This window comes from Microtus oregoni, unplaced genomic scaffold (assembly GCF_018167655.1).
Source record: "Microtus oregoni isolate MIOR12 unplaced genomic scaffold, Mior012 000102F_ref0000329, whole genome shotgun sequence".
Lineage (NCBI taxonomy): Eukaryota > Metazoa > Chordata > Mammalia > Rodentia > Cricetidae > Microtus > Microtus oregoni.
Genome location: NW_024544716.1, coordinates 2,120,210 through 2,141,525, shown reverse-complemented (window position 1 = coordinate 2,141,525; position 21,316 = coordinate 2,120,210). Strand labels below are relative to the sequence as shown.

Genomic DNA, 21,316 nt, shown 5'->3' with positions numbered 1-21,316 from the left:
CTCACTATGCAGGCGACTCGAAGCTCCATGCCTCTCTCCACACATGCCCTTTATTAGTCCCTTCTCTCACCGGACCCAGGGGTGGCTGTGCGATTTTGGCCAATAGGAGGGTAGTTAACAATACAAACACAATGGAGCTCAGGCATTCTTATTGATTCTCTTGAAGGAGCTTCTGAGATGAGAACTATTGCAGGATAACCTTCTGGAGGATGAGGGGCCACATGGTACAGGACTATTCATCCCCAGCCACAGCCGCCCTAGGCCAACCAGTTCCATTGACCTTCTAGTTACCAACAGAGGCATGAATAAATCCAATTAAAGTCAGCTGAGCCCAGTTTGGATCTGCAGACTCACCCACTAACCCATGTGTTTTGGAGGATGGGAATAAATTTCTGTTATTTTAACTACTTAGTTTGGGGGTACTTGTTACACAGTAGTAGCTAACTGCTACATCTCTATTATAACCACCCTATGCTAAATGCTGGTTACTGGATGAGGGGCTAACCACTGCTTTAGCTCTCTAGCCAAGCTAATATTCACTAAGGAGGTAAGTTAGCTGTTGGTTTTCTGGATTAGTTACAACTAATATCACTTCAACCACAGGCTGAGGTAGAGAAATATGTCCCAGATAGGGGGCTAAACCCTTAATATACATAATCTTATACAGTCATGCCAAGTCCATACTTCAGATGTCCCATGATGTATGATGGTTCAATATAACATTTCTGAAATCTATAATCATACATAAGCAAGAGCTCCAGCAGTTGAATCTTCCACTATGAATTTTGATCACGTGTGTGTGTGGCTAGCACTCTGCTTCTGACAGTGTCTTGAGAGGAAAGACCTTAGTTTCTGATCAGTCATGCAGTCATGAAGAGGAAGCAACAAATCTCAGACACTCAACACACCACCACAACTGTCTAGGCCTCTGTCGTAACACAGGCTTGGCATTCACAGCTCAGGCCCAGCTGTAGCCTAATGTCAGCACTTTGGGCACACTTTGAGGTATGATTACTGTTGATCTTCCCTGTCAGCTTCACAGTGTTTGGAATGAGCTAAGTGGTTGAGGCACACCTCAGGAGACGCCTGTGAAGATGTGTCCTCCGAAGAGGATCGTCTGAGTGGGGGAGACTCACCCTGAATGTGGGCAGTGCCACCCAATGGGCCAGAGGCACAGACAATAGAAGAACGATGGATGGAACAGAGGATGGAGTTCCTGGTTGCCATGATGTGAACTGTTCAGCTCTGCCATGCCCTATCCTCCAAAGTGGAGTGAGCGTCCGAACTCATGAACACAAATACACCTTCTTTTCCGTGTAAGTTGCTATATCAGTGTTTGCCACAGTGGTGAAGAAGATGAATAACAGCTATATTTATGAAATGTATTTCAATAATATTCATCTTTCTTTTTCTCTGGTCCTACAGATTGAACCCAGGGCCTTATTCATTCCAGGCAAGCAGCCTATCACTGAGCCACAGCCACAGGCCCTCCACTGGGGGATTCTAGGCAGGGGCTCTACCATTGAATCACATCTGAGCCCCTCATTCGGGGATTCTAGGTAGGCACTCCACTACCCAGCCACACTCCCATTCCCTAAAATGGATTTAGAGGTATGCAAAGCATTCTCTACTCCTGAGCTATGCAAGCAGGGTTATTTTTTGTCTTATTTTAACTTAGGGTCTTATTAAGTTACCTAGACAGCCCTTAAGCTTACTGTCCTCTTACCTTGGCCTCCCAAATAGCAGGTATGTTACAAGTCTGTGGCACCACACCCCACTCTCCATGACATTTTTAACATACTATGGGTTTATGGGGATGCAATTTTAGCAGAAGTCAGGGAGCACCTGCACCATTGCCCTTGGAAGGTTCTGATGCCCAGCAGAGATAGGTGACCTACACCAGGTCACACAGCTACAAAAGGCACAACTGGGTGGCAATGTCACTTCTACTGAGTTCTCAATACCGCTGGAGCTTGGCACAGATGAGCCAGCCAGACCCAGGCAGCCCGCTCCTGACAGAGTGCCAGAGTCGAGTGAATGATACACTTGTCTGGCAGGTGGAACTCACATTCCTTCCCTTGAGATAGTATTTCAGATCAAACACACATCTTCAGATGTGGTCATGGTGCATTTTGAAGCCTTTGCCATTCCTGGCCTGCTGTAGTTTTTATTTCTGGTATTTTCTTCCTTCTCTGTAGCTCATGAAAAAAAATGGCAAAACTCCATTTTTATTAATATATTATAATTAATATAATAAAGTTTATTCCCTAATGTAAAGTGTCAGGTCACGAGTTATTGATTCCTGAGCTTGGAAGCAGGCAATTTCCAGAGTTGACATTTCTTCTGGTTTAATTTATTTTATATTTGTATGTGTGTGCCTGCTTGTCTGTATGTGAAGCACCGGCATGCAGTGCCCAGAGAGGCCAGAAGAGGGCATGGGGGGGGGGTCAGTGGAACTGGAGTTACAGATGGCTGTGGGCTGCCCAATGTGGGTGCTCACAACTGAACCAGGTCCTCCATAAGAGCAGCCAGCACTAAACCATCTCTCCAGCCCTGATTTTATCCTTATGTATTTATTTATTTTCAGAAAGGACTTAGTTATGCTGCCTAGGTTGACCTTGAACTCAAAGACCTTTTCCTCCCTGTGAGCACAGGTTACAGGTGTGTCCCACCTAGCTAGCTGTTCCTTGAAAATGTTCATCTATCTAAGTGTGAGGGGGTGTGCCTTTGTCTTCTGGGCCTTTTACACTCACAGAGAACAGAGTGAGGAGAACGCTGTTAATCTAGTCCCTCCATGTGAGGTGGATGAACCAGCGAAACCTAGAACCCGATTACATCTTTGGCCAAGAAACCAAAAAACTCAGAAAAAGAGTTTGAGATGGGAGCCCTGAAAAATCTTCCCTGGTCCCCACTAGGCCACTGAAACAGGTCTTAGCTACGTTCTCTCTACTTCTGGGAGCAATGCAGCATTTAAGTGGCCAGCCTTCCCATTCCACTCTTCCACTCCCCCAGAGTCCTACAGTGACTTTTGGAAATATCACATCTCTAGCTCAGAGGAACATAGATATATTATATTTTTTAAAATATATGAAATTGCTGGGCTGGTTTTACAGCTTTTACCCCCTACCAACTCATCCACCAAGAAAAAAAAAAACCCTCTTCAGATTCCATCCCTGAGCTTTAAAACAACAATTTTATTTAGAAAACTGATTCATTCAGAAACAAATAGGATCCAGGATATGTGTGCCTGGGGGAGGGGAAAAGATCCGGGAGGCAGTGATTGGTTTTATCAGTACAAAAGCCTCACTGTGGCCGCTAGTGGAGGCTCTCCCATCCCCGTACCTTTCAAAACTCATGTGTAACCATATCTGTTTTAAAAGACTGATCCATTTTCCTCCCCTAGCCTGTGAAACTCTCTCATCCCCACCACAGGAAACTTGAGTCTGATTTTAATGAGCTTCAATTGGAATGTGGCCTTTGAAAAGGAGTGCATTTGAAAAGATGGAACATTAAATTTTGTAATGATGTAAAACATCTTCAATTTTTGACAGGACAATGGTGCTTATTGTACTTTATGAGTCCACTGGCGATTCAAAGGTCACTTTGTATATGACTCCACAGACAGGGGCAGCCCTGAATGAAAATTAGGTTACATGTGATCAGCTTTATTATTAATCAGACCAAAATGGATTTTTAACATTTTTCTAATGAGCAACAGAGAAGGAAGAAAATACCACGGATAAAACTACAGAAGATCGAGAATGGCCAAGGCTTCAAAATGCACGGCGCGGCCATGTCTGAAAACGAACGTTAGATCTGAAATGCTTAAATACTATCTCAAGGAATAAAATGGGGCTGCATATTTTGCTGTCGTAAATGCGTAAGAAACTGCCGAAATGCCTCTTCTAATTTACTGCCTCTGTCCTTTGTTTATAACCAACTAATGATCTGATTTCTCTGTGTAGTATATTACTGCGGCCCCCAAGAACTCCAGGCTGGGTGAAGCCATGTCACCATTTCCATGATAAATCCTGTTTTCTAAGGGCTTTGTAACGCCGCTGGAAATATGTAATTCAGGCTAAGACTTGGAACACAAGGCCTCAGCCAGGACGCAAATTATCACGACAACCACAGATCCAGCCCATCGAAGTTTCTTAACGCTTTGTTTGAGTGATGTTCCCTTATAGGGAGAGACGGGGTGTTGGAATCAAGGAGAGAGTAAAAGCGATCAATAAATGCCTGAAGAGTTGGAGAGTCTTGTTTTTATTTCTTACTTGAATTGGAGAGCTGTTTTTCAAGATTCTCTTTTGTGAAACATATCAGGGTATTTGTGAAAAATTCAGAGGTATCCTGAAAGCCTGAATCTGAAGAGCGGACAGTTGGGGAGACTGAGGCAAAATGCACAGACTTTCCTAAAGAGCAGGCCGCTCCTGAAAGGGCCGGCTCCTCTCACTTGACTGTCTACTGGGAAGGGTACCAGCCTTACTCAGGGAATGGACTAGGTCACGTGAGTCTAAGCCTCTCTGTGGATCAGTGGCAGTGTGAGCTCTAGGATCCCAGACCTTGCTAGGCAGCCATCCCCCTGCCTGCATGCAGCAAGCCATGGAAGGAAGAGTGTAGATTCAGGAGCATGGTGTGGGTCTCAGACCCTCGCTGCTATGAGCAAGATTCCGCTGTGTAGCCCACACCATCAGAAATGGAGGCAAACAACAGAGATGCCACCACACACCACACCACACCTGAAATGAGCAGATGGTTGTCTACTTTGCAAGCAGGTGAGAGAGGGGACACATGAAGGCGAAGACAGAGGCAGAAGTGACAATATGGAAACAGACGCCCAAGATGCTCCAGCCAGGGCTGTGAGTTAGGGAGAAGGAAGATCCCAGTGGAAACGTGACAGGGTGACAGAAACAGGAAAGGAAGGAGGCAGATGGGGCTGACACACAGGCTCAAAGGGCAGTGCAGGCCATATGTTTTGTCACCAGTGACACCTGCTTCCGCTGCCCCGATCACAGCAGCAGGCCCTGGCTTCTGACCTTCACCCTCACCCCCAGCAGCCAGCGGGAGGTGACCTTAGTATACCGATCTTATTCTCAACAGGTCTCCCAGGGTCACCTGCGGTAAAATCCAAGTTGGGACAGCTACACAGTTGTGGGAACCGTACAAAAGGAAAACACAGGGGCCACTGGATTCGGCTTTATTAAGATTTCTAAATACGATCGAACTGCTACATGAACGTGGCGGTCAAATTACTCCTGATGACATTCTTCTGTGCCCTCGAGTCAGTGTCTCACTCAGTCGTCACCAGGGAAACTTCTTGCAGCTGATGAGACCACAGAGAGTGCACAGCACACAGAGAGTGCACAGCACACAGAGAGTGCACAGCACACAGAGAGTGGAAGACTTTGCAGCACTAGGTCCTAGGTGAGGTGTCTTCCCCTAACCACTCCCTCAGGGTACAGGGAGCTATGTGGAAGAGGAAAGATTGGAAGAGCCAGTGAGCAGGGAAGGCACCCAGGGAACACTGTCCTCCGGATACGGCAGAACTGCCACACAGAGACCATGGCAGCATGAACAGCACCTGCACGGGTCCAAGCCAGGTGGGGTTCTGGAACAGAAATGGAGAAGTGAACATGATATCCTGTCCCTAACTGTGGTGGTTAGAAAGAAAATGGCCCCCAAAGGGTGTGGCACTAATGGGAGGTATGGCCTTGTTGGAGTGGGTGTGGTCTTATTGGAGGAAGTGTGTCACTGTGGAGGCGGGTCTTGAGGGCTCATAAGTGCTCAAGCCACACCCAGTGGAGACAGCTCACTTCCTGTTGCCTGCAAAGGGAACTCTCAGTTCCAAAGCCATGTCTGCCTGGGTGCTGCCATGTCCCACCATGATGATAATGGACTGAACCTCTGAACTGTAAGCTGCCACAATTCAATGTTTTTCTTTATAAGAATTGTCATGGTCGTGGTGTCTCTTCACAGCCATAGGAACCCTAACAAAGACACTAATCAAGGAGCTATCTGCAACAGACAACACTTGCAAAGGAGAAATTAGTTGTCTCAGTGAAGGCTCACTGGATACATAAATCACAGTTAAGGGCAGGCCCCATGCCCAGCAGTAGATGGCCACAACAAAACAAACTCGAGGGTAGTTTGGGAGATTTTTGTTACATATTGCTTTGTTTGGGCACATTTTTTTTTAAACCTTACTGTTCTTTTCTTTTTAATATAATAGTTTGCAATTTTGTTTTTATGATGTGTGTATGTGTGTGTTTGTGTGTGTTTCTCATGCTTTTGCTTTCTCCCTCTTTTTTGTTGTTGTTGCTGGGTTTGTTCTGCTTTTTTGCTGTTGTTTGGTTTTGGTTTTGCCTGTTTGTTTTCTAAAGAGAGAGAGCAAAAAAAGGTGTGGAGTTGGGAAGGTGGGGAGGTGGAGAGTAGGGGTGAGGAGCTAGGGATTGAGAGGAACCATGGTCAGAATATATTATGTGAAAAAAAATATTTTCAATAAGATTTCTAAGCTTTGCTTTTGGTGACAGGATGTGTCTCCAAGGACAGAGCTCTTGGGAGCACAGAGATTGCCCTAGCATATCTTTCAGGCAGGACTCCATTGTAGATCAAAGTGTTTGTGGCTGGTTTTTGGTGTTTACATTTCTCCTTTGGTCTCCTACAGAGCACATTCCTATACCAAAGACACTACTGGCACATAACGGCAAAGGCTCTATGCAGGTACCAGCTCAACTTCTCTGTTAAATGAGTTGTGTGGATGTTGTCCTCAGCAATAGGGTCTTGACATCATTTTATGGAGAGCAACCTATAGTCTTGGCAACAGCCTGTGTTGTTTGGGGATTCCCATTGGTCCCCTTTGGCCAACAACTCAATTAGATGTGACTCTTTCCTGGTACTGGAAGTTTTATTTGGTGACAAGAGATGCCCAACTGGGGCTCTGTCTTTCACCATTATTTAGCTATTTTATTTAGATTGCCTTTCTATATGTATATATTTTAGGAAGCTTCTACTGAATTTTGTTTCCATCATACCCCTCAAAGGGCCCTTAAATTTAGCTGTCTCTCCCTGTATTCTTACCCATATCTACCTCTTCCTTCCTCCTCCCCACTTGACCCTCATGTGCCAGTGCCCCCATCCATCTATAACTACCTCTTCTATTTCTCTTTCCTAATGATATCTATCTCTCCTGTCTAGTCCCTCACTTTACATCTAACCCCTGTAGCCCTATAGACTTTAGCATGGTTATCATTGACTTAACAGCTAATATCCACATATACATGAATATATAATCATTTCTCTGGGTTTCCTCACACAGGATGATTTTTTTTCAAGTTCCATTCGTTCACCTGCAAATTTTGTGATCTTTTTAATGGCTGAGTAATATTTCATTCTGTAAATGTATCACATTTTCTTTATTCATTGTTCTGTTGAGGAATCTAAGTTCATTCCAGTTTCTGGCTGTTATGAACAGAGCATCAGTGAACATGGTTGAGCAGGTGTCTCTGTGGTAGGATGATCAATTCCCATCTTCCTGAGGAACCACACTGATTTCTATCTTGGCTGTACAAGTTCACACTCCCACCAGCATTAGATGAGTTCCCCCTGCTCTAGATCCTCACTAGTGTGAGCTGTCACTTATTTCATTAATATTAGCCGTCCTGACATGTGTAAGATGAAATCTCAAAGTAGTTTTGATTTGTAGTTAGTTCCACGATGGCTAAGGATGTTGAACATTTCTTTAAGTGTTTCTCAGCCATTTGAGTGTCTTCTTTTAGGAGTTGGATCTGTACACACATACTCCTTTTTTAAAAAAATTTTTTGAGATAGTTTTTCTCTGCATAGTTCTGGCTGTCCTGGAACTCACTCTGTAGACCAGGCTGGCGTAGAACTCACAGAGATCTGCCTGCCTCTGCCTCTTAAGTACTGTGCTGCCACCACCCAGCTCTGTACCCCATGTTTTAATTGGGTTAATTGTTTTCTTGATATCTAGTTTCTTGAGTTCTTTATATATTTTGGATATTAGCCCTCTACTGGATGTGTAGTTAGTAAAACTCTTTTCCTATTCTGTAGACTGCCACTTTGTCTGAATGATGGTGTCCTTAGCCTTGCAGAAGCTTTTCAGTTTCATGAGGTTCCATTTATTAACTATTGATCTTAATGCCTGTAGTGAAGGTGTTCTGTTCAGAAAGATTTTCCTGTGCCAATGAGTTCAAGGCTATTTTACACTTTATTAGGTTCAGGGTCTATGGTTTTATGTTGAGGTCTTTGATACGTTTGGAGTTGAGTTATGTGCAGGGTGATAAATATGGATCTATTTGTATTCTTTTACAGACAGACATCCAGTTTGGCCAGTACCATTTGTTGAAGATGCTGTCTTTTTTCTAATGTGTACTTCTGGCTTCTTTATCAAAAATCAGATGTCCATTCTGTGTGTAAGTTTATGTCTTGGTGTTCAGTTCAATTCCACTGACCTGTGTGTCTATTTTTGTGTCAATATCCTGCCAATACTTTTATGGATATAGCTCTGCAGTACACTTTGAGGTCAGGGATGGAGATACCTCCATAGGTTCTTTTATTATTCAGGATTGTTTCAAATATCCTAGGATTTTTGTTTATGCATGTGTTCCTCTATGAAACTGAAAACTGTCCTTTAAAGATCTGTGAAGAGCTGTATTGGAATTTTGATGGGGATTGCAAGGCTTGTGGGAGTAGCTAACCAATATCTGATTTAACTTAAGGCCCACTCGATGAGATGGAACCCATATGCAACACTATTCGGTAGGTCAAGAAACCTGAAACTAGATTGCCCAGGAACCTATATACTATTGTTCTACTAAAGAAGTCAGCAATAAAAAAATGACTCCTAATGACATCCTATACTCATAGATCAGTGCCTTGCTCAACCATCATCAGAGAAGCTTCTTCCTGCAGCAGCTGGGAACAGATACAGAGATCCACAGCCAGACAATATCCAGAGAGTGAGAGGCCTTGGAACACTGAGCCCTAAATGGGATATTTCCATCAAATCCCGCCCTTCAGGGCTCAGGAACCCCTGTGTAAGAGGAGGTAAAAAGAGTGTAAGAGCCAGAAGCAATGGCAGACACCAAGGAAACAAGGCCCTCTAAATCAACATGAGCAAAGTTCATATGAACCCACAGAGACTGAGGTAGTGTGCACAGAGCCTGCGTGAGTCTGCACCAGATAGGGTCCTAGAGCTGAAAGGAGAAGGGGACACATGCCCTACCCTGATCAAGAATCTGTCTCCACTTGATAGCCATGGCCAAATGAAAATTTAGTTTGCTCCAAGAGAGTCTCACTGGGAAAGCAAACTACTCTTAAGGCTGGGTTCCGAGCCCAGCAGTAGAGGGCCAAGAGAAAATGAATTCCACAGCATCTGTGGAGGTTTCTTGTCTCATAATATTGTGTTGGGGCTCTTCGTTTTTTAACCTTAGCTTTTATTTTATTTATAACTTTTTTTCTGTCTTTTTTAGGCTACAGGCATTTCACATACATTTCACAGTTCAGTGTTTTTATGGGATATCTGGGTGTGTGAATGAGTCTCTGTGTCTGTCTCTAGGGTTTTGTGTGTGTGTGTGTGTGCCTTTTTCTTGTTTCCCCCTGCCTATTTATTTATTAATTCTTTCTATTTATGTTATTCTGATGTTTTAGTTTTTGCTCTATCTTATTATATTTTATTTTATTTTTATACCTTAGAAGCCTGTTTGTTTTCTGAAAGACAGAAAGGGGGTGGATCTGGATGGGAGGGGATCTGGGGAAGAACTGGGAGGAGAAGAGGGAGGGGAAACTGTAATCAGGATATGTGGTAAAAAAAAATCTTTTTCAACAAAAGGTGGAGGGGGGAGAGCACAGTGACTGTGGGACCCTCATCTGTCCCACAGCCCTAGCCAGAATGCACAAAACGGTTTACAAAGCCCTAGGTTGCCTCCTTAGTCATGAAACTAGCCAAACTGCACAGAATGGCTTATTGAGCCCCATCCACCTTGTAGCTTGTCCAGTCTACTCTTCTCAACATTTTCTCTTTCTTTTCTCTACATTCCTCCAAAGAGCCCTTGGTCTCGGAGTCTGGGTTCTTGCTAGAGACTGCCTGGACTGTGTTCCCTAAACCCTTTTAGTGGCTCCCTGGTCTCCTGCAAATCTTTGCTTGAATAACTCTCCCGAGCCCTCACTCTGTCCACACATGTGAATCACCATCTCCTCCCATCATTCCATAAATGCTTTCCTGCCTGGTTTTCCTCCATCTTCTTCCTCTTGCCTGCTGTTTGCTGTGCAGCACACACATCCAGCCTACCAGAAAGGGCACTTTTAGGAATGAGTTTGTGTGTCTTTACTTTACTTAGGGCTCCAGTGCCTAGAAAAGGGTGTAGTACACTGGAGCCCTCAGGAAGTATTTGCTAAGTGGGAACATATCACCATTTCCTTGGTTTTCTCTCTCTTATCGGGATAGATAGTGCTTCTTACAGATAGGGCTTCCTGGGCAGACAGCTCCATCTTGGGAATGTAGATAGAGCAGACTCACAATACGAAGGGTTAAACACCTCCAAATGATGCCCATAGTAGGAGGGGATGAGCCACTCCATCACCAAAGACATCCTCTGGGAGGTGCTGTCATCAGAGGGATATGCCTGGAGGAGCAGGGATGAGGAAAAATAAGTCCATAGGGTCTAAGAGTATAGCAGTTCACTTCTGTACCCTAATGCCAAGGAGCGTGCCTTACACAGGAGAAATGTGCAGGAAGTGATATACTATGTGATATTGTATTGTTTATTAGTGGCATTGCTAATAAACAAAGGAATGAATGAATGGGTAGACCCTCCCGACTGCAGAGCACCTCCTGCTGGCTGTCCTGAAAACTCACCAGCCCCTTGAACAGACCACAAGGAATAGGTGTGAACACAGCTTAAGTAGAGGCAAGCCAGTACAGACCTGTGCCGAAGTGGGCATGTGTGCCATGCCTGGTACAGATGGCAACCCACAACCCACAGGATTCCAGTTGTCAGTCTTCAGGAAAGAGCTATGCTGTTCCAACCATGCATGTCATGTGCTAGTTTAGGATACAGCAGGTAGGGGAAAGCCACTGGGTGAAAGCAATTTTAAATTTTTCCTTTATAATATAAATACACTGTGGTGGGTTGAGAGAAAATGGCCCCTAAAGAGAGTGGCACTATTAGGAGGTGGGGCTTTGTTGGAGGAGGGGTGTCACTGTGGGGGTGGGCTTTGGGGTCCTTTGTTCGAGGTTCTCTAGATGTGACACTCCATTGGCTTCCTGTTGCCTGGAAGATGTAGCACTCTCAGCTCCAGCACATTTGCCTGCATGCGGTCATGCTCTCTGCCATGATAGTGGACTGAACCTCTGAAACTGTAGGCAAGCCACCACAATGAAATGTTTTTCCTTTATAAGAGTTGCCATGGCCATGTTGTCTCCTCACAGCAATAGAAACCTAACTAAGACATATACATATTTATGTATGTGTATGTATATGGTCTTAGGTTTCTGTTGCTGAGATAATAATACATTATGATCAAAAGCAACTTGGGGAGAAAAGGATTTATTTGACTTATGCATTCCTATCACAGTTCATCATGAAGGGAAGTCAAGACAGGTATCCAAGTCAGAAAACTGGAGGTAGGAGCTAAAGCAGAGGCCATACAGGGACATTGTTTACTGGCTTGTTCTTCAGGCTCACATTCAGTTACCTTCCCTAGATTCCCAGGACCACCTGCCTAGGACTGGCACCGCCCACAGTGGGCTGGGCCATTCCACTGTGTTAGGTGTGGCCATTGTCATTAGGTGTGGTACCTAGCTGCAGCTTGCTGTTTGTTGATTCCTAAACAGAACACAATTGACTTTGCATGGGTAACCTTGATCTGTAGACAAGAAGAGCTCCTATCTTGGGAGCATTGAGAATGTGTGTGTCTCTCATAATATCATGTTTCCAAGATCATAAGACTGAGTCTTTCCATTTCTTTGTCCTGCCTAGCAATGGGTTTAGAGTTCAAATCCAGTGATGCTGCCTACCCTGACCCTAATTATCCCTGAGTCTCATACTAGTGAGGGGCACTCCAGGGTACCCAGACAAAGAATCAGGAGACCCGGGCATCTAAGCCTGCCTTCCACTGCCACTAACTACATTGAAGTGTTCCCTCTGGGGACTTTCCTTTCTTCATTTGCACAAAGAGATGGAACAGCCACGGTCCTGGTCCTGTTGCCTGCTCATAGTCATTGAGAATCTGGCTCTCTGAGATAGCCTCAGGAAATGCTGCCCTCATACATGGTGACCTAAGAGGCTCCGGTCATTTCCTGTCTCTGGGTTTTTGTCTTCGAAGTCTCTTCCCCTGGAGAAACACTCCTAAATATCTGCATGGCTAGCTTCTTACCCTCCCAGGCCTTTCTCCAATTCCCTCCTCCTCCCATCCACAACATCTTCCTGAAGACATCTTCTTTGACCCTAGGGGGTTCATGCACTTCGCCTCCTTGGGTCAATCCCTAGCCATTCTAGTCTTCATCATCTTCATGTACTCATGAAGCTGAACTTGTAACTGATTTATGACCAGAGTGCCCCAAGGATGTCAGGCCCACAAAGATCGCGACCATAGCTGCTTGGTTTGTGACCCTCTTTCAGCACCCTGGAATGATTTGATATGTGAGAAAAAAAAGAAGAAGAATGGCAGGTACCTGCACTCGTTCCCCGCAGCGGACTCTTCTATTTCTGGAAAAACACAGGAGAGAACGCATGGTCTTCACCCCACAGAACAAAGTTGGTAAAAGTTGAGACCAGGAAGAAGAGGCCACTGGAGCCAGCAGTCTCCTCAGAACGACCCTGCTCACCACAGATCTGCCCTTCAATCTCCTTTCTCCTACAGTCCTCTGCCTTCTTTTCCCCATTTTCACAGCCTGATGTCAGCACAAATACTTGAAACCTTTAGTGTGACTGATAGTGACTGACAGTCACTATCCTCTTTCCCGGGGTGTGCACAGGAGCAGCCTGTTTCTCCAGGCTGCACACAGAGATGACTTGCCACAGACAGTAAGAAGGAGATTGCCTTTTGTGAAGAAGGAGGAGGAGGAGCAGAAGAGGAAGATGAGGAAGAGTAGGAGGACAGGAGGAAGGAGGAGAAGAGGAAGATGAGGAAGAGTAGGAGGACAGGAGGAAGAAGAGGGGAGGAGGGAGAGAGGAAAACCACCTTGAAGGTGTGAAAACAGCACCCACAGTGGTCTCTGGTCCTTGACGAACAAGTTCTCTCCGGACCTGCGTGTCAGAAACATCTCACATGCTGCTCCCATCTCTGCTATCGTCCCACCATGGAGTGCCCAACTGAGTCTCCAGTGAATACAACTGATAACGCAGGCTGCCTCCAGGGCCTCAGAGATGCTGTGCAAGCCTGGGATGTCTGAGGGATGGACACACGGGTCAGGGTAGCCAAATGGCGTGGAGGAGTGGGAAAACGTGAGCAGGGAGGAGAGGAGAGAAGCAGAGGTCAGCACCAATGAGCTAACCTGGAACCAGGAGGCGTCCTGTCCCTCCGGGTCTCCAGCTCACTTCCTCTGCTAAGCTGCTGATGGTTATATAATGCACAGCTTCCGCAGAGCCTTCTGGGATTTGCTGAAGCACTTACGAGTCTTCAGAATCCTTACCACAGAGGGCAGCGGTCACATCCACATTTAGCTAGTGGGTCCAGGGCACACTTTGCTTTAGGCTGTTCCCCAGTTCAACTGCCGTGAAGTCCCATGCACACCCTCCAAGGCAAGCCACTCTCTCTCGCCTGAAGGAGACCCATGCTGAATGAACAGGACCTTGGAGAGACCAAACCCCATCCCCTCTGCCCACTCGCCCTCCCAGAAGAGCCTCTTTTGCAGAACACTATCTCTAGGGCTGCTTCAATTCTTCAAAAAAGAAGTGTGCTAGGATGTGAAAAAGCTAGAATGCAAAAATAAATAGTTGTTTTTTTTAAAAAAAAAAAATAGGGGTTTGCAGGGAGTGTGGAGCCGGAAAAAAAGTGCGGCTATAAACAAGCCTGCCCGTGCCGCCGCGAAGGCAGTTAAGCGCCCGGTGGGCCTGGCGTGAGACCTCTTGGGCTTCTCTGAGGAGCAGGGGGGTGACTGACCACTTGTCCACAGGATGCGTTTTGATAACTTCCAGAAATGAGAGGGTGTTTTATGGGAAGGTAATTGGGCATAATTCCCTTCATGACTTAAGAGTCCACAGGCAGCCTCTGCAGCTGGCCCTTATTTGGAGCCATCAACAGCAAATGCTATTTTCATGGCCAATTTATTAAAGACTCCATGGTTTTTTATTTTTTTATTTTTTTAGGAGACATCCCAAACACAAAAAGGGCTATATTTATTGATATGCTTAAAATATAGGTTTTTAACTGGATTCCTTAGCCCTTAAAAACAAAGTAAAGAGATAGACAGATACAATTATGTTCTGACTGGTTTCCGCCAACCTGCCCAATGGGAGCGTTTGTATATAGTTCTCAGTGCGCTGAAATCTGCTTAGAAAAGCAACAAGTCTTTTGTTCTGTTGACAACAGTTATTACAATTAATTCATTTTGTGATTGGTACTTGTGCTGAGTGACAAGGTGTTATTTTACCTCAGTAAAAGTTAAAGCGGTAATACCTACGTACACAATAACATCTTACGCTTGCTATCACTCAAGGGAGAAGAAAAGGCTGGCTCTGGGCTGCCAGCACCATTGCCACCCTCCCCACACCCTCATGCTCCTCGGAGCTCAGAGGAACAAGCTCATTCGTTTGTTCAAAGTTTCCACTTCCAAAACTCTCTCAGTCCTCCTGTAACCTCCTGCAGCCACATCAGGCCTGAGATCCAAAGGAAACAGGACTTGGAGAGGATTGGATATCTGGGTAGTCAGGGGCATGGTATACCAGGAACTGGGTAGCAAGCCCTGTTTCTTAGCTGGCCACTGCTTATCCAAGCATGTGTTTCTCTGGCAGGCCTAGAACTCATCACCCCTGAACACAGGGATCTCCCAGTCATGGAACTGGAGACACTTAGGGTGGCTAGTTCTTTGTCAGAGAGGTTGTCCAGTGTGACGTGTGCAACAGCGTCCCTGGTCCTTGCTCACTCAGTGCCAGGAGTACCACCCGATGCTTGCAGATAGTGCCAGTGTCCGCTGGGGAGGAATATTCCTTCCACCACTCTTGGGAGCCTCTGCCACTTGTAGCTCCCTGCTCAGAGATGCCTGAGGAATCCCTTTCTCATCCTGATCATGGCTGGAGTTATCCGAGAAGGCTGGCTCTACTACCTAATCCCAGGGCAAGGCAGAGGGGAAGGGCAAGTCACAGATCCCAAAGGTAGGGACGCCAGGTGACAATGGCCATTTGATGGCATCTAAAATGAGTAGGTAAAATTGATGGCACAGACCTAGGGACCTCATCAAACACAGAGCCAAGGGGTCCACTGCACGGGCCATTTTCATTGGTAATGACCAAGAAAGATGGAGTCTAGAGTCTTCCAACACCAAATTCTTCAAACTCTGTCATTCAACACATATCACAGCACAAAGATATATTGAGCAAGTTGAGCCTGAGAGTAAAGACCTGTAATCCCAGCTACAGCAGGCTGAGGCAGGGGAATTGCTTGGGCTACAGAATTAATTCAAGGCTATCCTGGGTACCCAATTGATCTTCAATCTCAAAAAAAAAAATAAAAAAGGGTTGGAGATATGTGTGAACATATCCTATATACCCACAAAAATAAGTTCAGTCCCTAATACTGGAAAGGAAAAAAAAAACTAGAACTTTGTTTTTGTTCATTATTAAGAATTTCAGTAAGTTATACACTGTGGTTCCATCCATTTTAGTTATCTGAGGGTCCAGTGGCTGGTTTCTAGGGTAGTGGCACCTCCTTATTGCTGTGTATTCCTGCTGACTGTCATTCACTTCCTTGCATAGTTAGTCTTATCCGGGGAATGTTTTAAAATGATGGGGCGGGGGGAGGCAATCCCTGTCCTGAGTGGATAATCTCAGAGGGACCAAAAGTGTTTTCATGAATAATGAGGGGCAAGGCCTTGGGGGCACCGAAGGTAGAGGCCAAGCTCCTGTGACCTGCACAGCAGTCCTGTCACACAGGCAGTGGTCAAGTTCTGCATCTTTGACTGCCGAACCAGCCCCTCACTGTATGACAGCTACAGGCCTGCTGTCTCTATGGCCCCCAAGCAAGGCCATTTCATCATGCCCATCTCCAGAGAACTGGACCACAGAACAGCCACACTGGAAGGCCACTGACAAGGAACCCTGGAAATCCTCCTTTTTCTTAGCAATATTTATCATCTTCTCAAAATCAATTGCATATTTTAAATTAGAACAAATGATGCTTTCTGGACTACTCGATACTTGCATCTTTGCCACCTAACAATGAAAAAGTTTCATGTAAAAACAAAACAAAAACCACCCATCTTTGCGCCTATCAATTGCACCGAAATACAATTCAATAGTTAATACAATCCTCTTCGGGATCAAAACGCACACAGTCGCAGGGTATCTGAGATACTGAGGTGGGATGACAGCTTCCTCACCCACCCCTGCCCCTGCACACTCCAGCCTCTAAGCCTCTCTCCTCGTCTTCCCACCGGAAGCTGTTTATTCCCAGTAAGGCTAAAAACAAGAGCTTATATATTTAATGATTTTAAAAGCAAAATGCTACCCACTGTCTGCACAATTGCCATTTTATCTCCCTAAACTTCTCCGGCTTGACGTTTTTAAAAGGGCAAAAGCAGAAAACCCTTCTATAATACCTAATTTGTACATCTGCAGTTTCCCTCCGACTAGCACGGCACCATATGTTTTTAATTATCGTAATAGCCCTAAAGAACCTGTTCGGTGGGAACCACATATGATCCTTTTATTACTGGTTTGTAGTTTCAACAGTTTTAGCCGGCTGGACAGGAGGAGTGGGCTCAAAGGCCTAAGATCCCACCCACAGAGGGGACCTCCTTCCCCTGCTTGACAGAGGTAATTGGGTACATGTGAGGTGGCTCTGAGTGGCCTTAAGATATAAGCCGGGATCTCCCGTGAGGCTGGGTTTGGGGCAGAGGCTGACAGCATGAGAATAAGGTTGATAAATATTATCCCAGCTTGACCTCTGCTGCTGTCTCCGTCCTTGGGGGCTGGGCAGACTGCAGCGCCAGCCTGGAGGGCTTGCCGGTGCTCCAGGCCACCCACTCTCTACCCCCACTGGCCCAAGGGGACCACTGCTGGGTTAGGGGTCAGGTTTCCTTGAGACCCTATTGCTTCGGGAAAGGGGAGGGGTGAGGTTTTACTTTTTTTTCTCCCCTCTGGGAAATAACTGGATATAGTCCTAAGATGAATTGACTTGAGACTGTGATGCTGGAGAAACTATGAGGTCAACATGAAAGGAGCGATGCAGCCGCTGAGGGTCACGTGACTGGTTTAAGCTTTGGCCCCATGCACCAGCCCTGCCAGTCTCTGTATGAAAGTTCTTTGGTTATGTCTGGAGTTTGAATTGATGTCTAGAAGACTCCTCTCTTTTCCTAGGACCCAGAATCACAGGTTGTCAGAAACGGCTGCTTTTATTTATCGGTCAGTTTAGGTTGGATGCATCCCAAAGGACTGATAAAGGCAACGAACGAAAGAGCAACCAGCCGCTGAGCAGGGACTGCCTCTGCCTGAGTTGTAGGTGATGTGGGGCAAGGGGAACGCCCTCCTGTCCCTGAGAATGACAGAATAATAGGATGATTTTTCCCCTGGGAGACACGGAAAGAATGCAATTGGCATTATCATCTGTAAGGGGCTGAGACGGTAACTTGACCCTGGCTCATACTATGGACTTTTAGTTTGGGATTTTTTTTAAGGCAGAGTCCAGCGATATAATGGAGTCTTGGCCTTGAACACTTGAACCTCTTTTGGCTTCCCCAAAACTGAGATCACAGGCCTGTGCTGTTACTGCTGGCTTTATAGTGAAGACGGACTATTTTAACATCAATCTAAAGTGTTAAGTAACCCAAAGGACCAGGTCTTTCTGTTAAGTCTGCCAGAGCCAGATCTCAGGTGGGTAGGGGGTAGGAGGGAGCACAGCAGGAGATTGCCATCTTCAACATGACCAAGATGCTCCAGATAGCTTTTTTATGAAGGGAGTAAGATTCCAGGGGTAGGAAGGATTTCTGGGTGGTATGTGGGTCAACAAACACGAGGAAGTGGGTCGTTTTCCTCTGGGTACCCACATGCCAGGTACACATATGTTCTCTTGGTACATAAAAGCCACTCTCTTTCCTGTTTCTTCTCGTTCACCCATCCCAAGGTGGCGGCACGCATTATTTTATCTGTTTGTTAGTTCTTGGCCACCACTGTATATAGAAAATACATTGTATTCAAAGAACCGGAGCTGGGCACAGTAAGCACATGCCTGCAGGCTCACACTTGGTAGGCAGGAGCAAAAGGATTGCCACGTTCTAGAACAGTCTAGGTTACTTTCTGAGATCCTGTCTTTAAAAAAAAAAACAAAAAGAGGGGGCTGGAGAGATGGCTCAGAGGTTAAGAGCACTGACTGCTCTTCCAGAGGTACTGAGTTCAATTCCCAGCAACCACATGGTGGCTCACAGCCATCTAGAATGAGATCTGGTGCCCTTTTCTGGCATGCAAGCATACATGGAAGGAATGTTTATACATAATAAGTAAGTAAATAAATAAATAAACTTTAAAAAAAAAAGAAAAAATGCTAACAGAGGCTTGGCAGTATAGCTCAATGGTTTAACCCTTTTCTGGATAACATTACATTCTAGCTGTCAAGAGAGCCTCTCCAGATGCTAGGCTCTGGGGCTGAGATCTGACCTGTGTATTTCAGGGAGTAACTCTCTGCTTTCCCCAAGTTTCATGCAGTAACCAAGTCAAGGGCCACAGAACCCCTCCCTAATTGGAAGGTCATGGCTTTGACTGTGAGACATTTTTAGGAATCAAGGGGTCTGAAGGGGTACCTGTCTGACTTGGTGTTACAAGCTGAGAGCAAATCTCGACACAGAGTGAGTGTCCGACCCCCGACCCCAGCACCACCTCCCTCCTGATCTGCAGTTCCATCCTTGGCCAGTTCCCAGGGACAGGCATTCATTTGGCCAGCTGCACCTTGAAGCAAGAGTGAGACTCTCAAGCCCAGTGGAGCTGACTCCCCCCGGTGACCCCAGAAGACCCAGAGGAAGGTCTCTGGCCAGTCAAAGAAGGGGAGCAGAGCGGCACAGCCCCCACAGGAGAGGGGCTGCTGTTGGCCTTTGGCAAAACAGGACCAGATGGCCACCCCCATTCAAGATGTCAGTGGTGACCTCGCAAGTCAACACATAGCAAGTACATCTTAATCAGAGTGAGTCCTTCCTGTCCTGGACAAGGCGATTGCACCAGCCCGCCCCTCAAGGAAACATGACCTCCTTAATCACAGCCTGCTGGAGGGCCCTGCCTGGCCCTGCCTGGCCCTTCAGCCAGCAGTGGCCATCTCTACCCCTGCCCACCCTAGAGCTGGGCTCTCTCAGTGGCCCAGCAAAGTCTGGGCTGCAGAGAAGCCGCCTCCGAATTTCTGTCCCGAATAATAACTCACATTACTTGGATCCCATCTGCACCAGGGAAGGCAGAGCAGGGAGAGAGCATAAAACACAAAGTTCCCACAGACAACATCTGTCTTAGTGCAAACAATGGACCATTATCTTGTAAATAATTCTGATTAAGCTGCAGCATTTCCTCCTGTAACTGACTGCTGGGAAGCAGCATGGGGAAGAGGACACAGCTGGAGCGGCAGTGGCCACCAGGTGCTGTGCTCCGGAACCTCACCTGACCTATAGCTCCCTCCATCCTCACCAAGAGCGCCTAAGCACCTCTCTCCCTGACCCTGTCAGACCACAGACACCTACCACCTGCAGCTCAGGCTGCTTTCCTGTCTCTGTTTCTCTCTCTCTCTGTTTCTCTCTCTCTCTCTCTCTCCGTTTCTCTCTCTCTCTCTGTTTCTCTCTCTCTGTTTCTCTCTCTCTCTGTTTCTCTCTCTCTCTCTCTCTCTCTCTCTCTCTCTCTCTCTGTTTCTCCCTCCCTCCCTCCCTCCCTCTCTCTTTCCTTCCTTGGATCCCTTTTCTCTAGTTCCTCTATGGTTTTCTCCTTCCTCCCCTCTGCCTGGCTCCTAGGGTAGGGCTGGGCTGCTCAGCATGATGGGAATAGTACCCATTCTGAGGACTTAACACTTGCAGGTCTTAATGCTCTCTTTCTGGGAGTTGTCAGGCCTGGAGATCCCTCCCCAAATCCCTCTTCCCACCCCTAAGGACTGGGTCCATTGTGCCCAGGCCCATACCACAGTGTCCCTCCCACCTGTCTTCTGGGATGCCAAGATCAACTCACTCAACTCCTGCCTTGCCACCTGCCTCATGAAGCATCCCCTACTGAAAACTGGAGACTGCACAAAGCCACCCCAGTGTTACGGAATCTTGGTCCTTGACCTGCATAAAAGCATTTATCCCCAAAGGCCCCCAAGAAAATAACCCTTGTGATTTAAAATTAAACAATGGCCCTGAGTGGGGTTCAGAAAGGACAGATACTCCAAGTCCAAAATTTTAATGTAAAACAAATCCACTCAGCAGCAACCCTATAACTACTACCTGGCCACCAGAGATGGGTGTTGCTGTTTTCCTAAGTCCTGATACCATTAGCAGACAGGAAAACAGCTCAGTTAGAGCCAGTGGGGCTGTATGTGAATCCCAGGGATGGTCTTATGGGGCCAGACTTCCAGATGTGTTCAGTCCAGGTGTTTAGGTGTGCAGACAGAAGACTTTAAGTGGTGAGTGCAGTGGGACAGAATGGGTGCCCAGGCCTACCCAAACCATAACCCACTCCACACCCCTATGGCAGGTTTATATGGCACTCTGTCTGGGACCCTCTTGCTAATAGAAGTCCTAAAATGATTGATAAGAGAGCAACTTGTCTCTAAGTTATGTATACATGTATACATATATAGTTATGTATTATAACCATTTTATTCTCTTAGATGTGGCCAAGTTTCCCACTTGACGGTCAAACTGAGGATTAAGAGGTGGCATATGTCTTTAATCCCAGCACTTGGGAGGCAGAGGCAGGCAGATCTCTGTGAGTTTGAGACCAGCCTAGTCTACGGAGTGAGTTCCAGGACAGCCAGAGCTACACAGAAAAACCCTGTCTCGAAACCCTCCTCCCACTCCCACCCCCAAAAAAGAGGTGGCTCTGCCAAGACATTCAAGAAGTCAGGGACTGAAAGAACAGGAAAGTCCTAGGAAGGGAAGGGCAGCTAGAACTCTGTGCCCCACCCACCTCTCCAG

The 21,316-nt window shown here is 46.3% G+C and overlaps 1 protein-coding gene and 1 long non-coding RNA gene across 3 annotated transcripts in view; one reads left to right on the top strand and one right to left on the bottom strand.

Annotated features, from left to right (window-relative positions):
- The window catches only part of Znf536 (zinc finger protein 536), a 452,253-nt gene that overhangs the window by 126,397 nt on the left and 304,540 nt on the right, over positions 1-21,316 (bottom strand). The gene's annotated exons all lie outside the window — the stretch shown is intronic.
- LOC121443176 lies at positions 1,057-4,079 on the top strand. Its single transcript, XR_005973639.1, has 3 exons — positions 1,057-1,316; positions 1,426-1,559; positions 3,966-4,079. It is a non-coding gene; the product is annotated as an uncharacterized LOC121443176 (long non-coding RNA).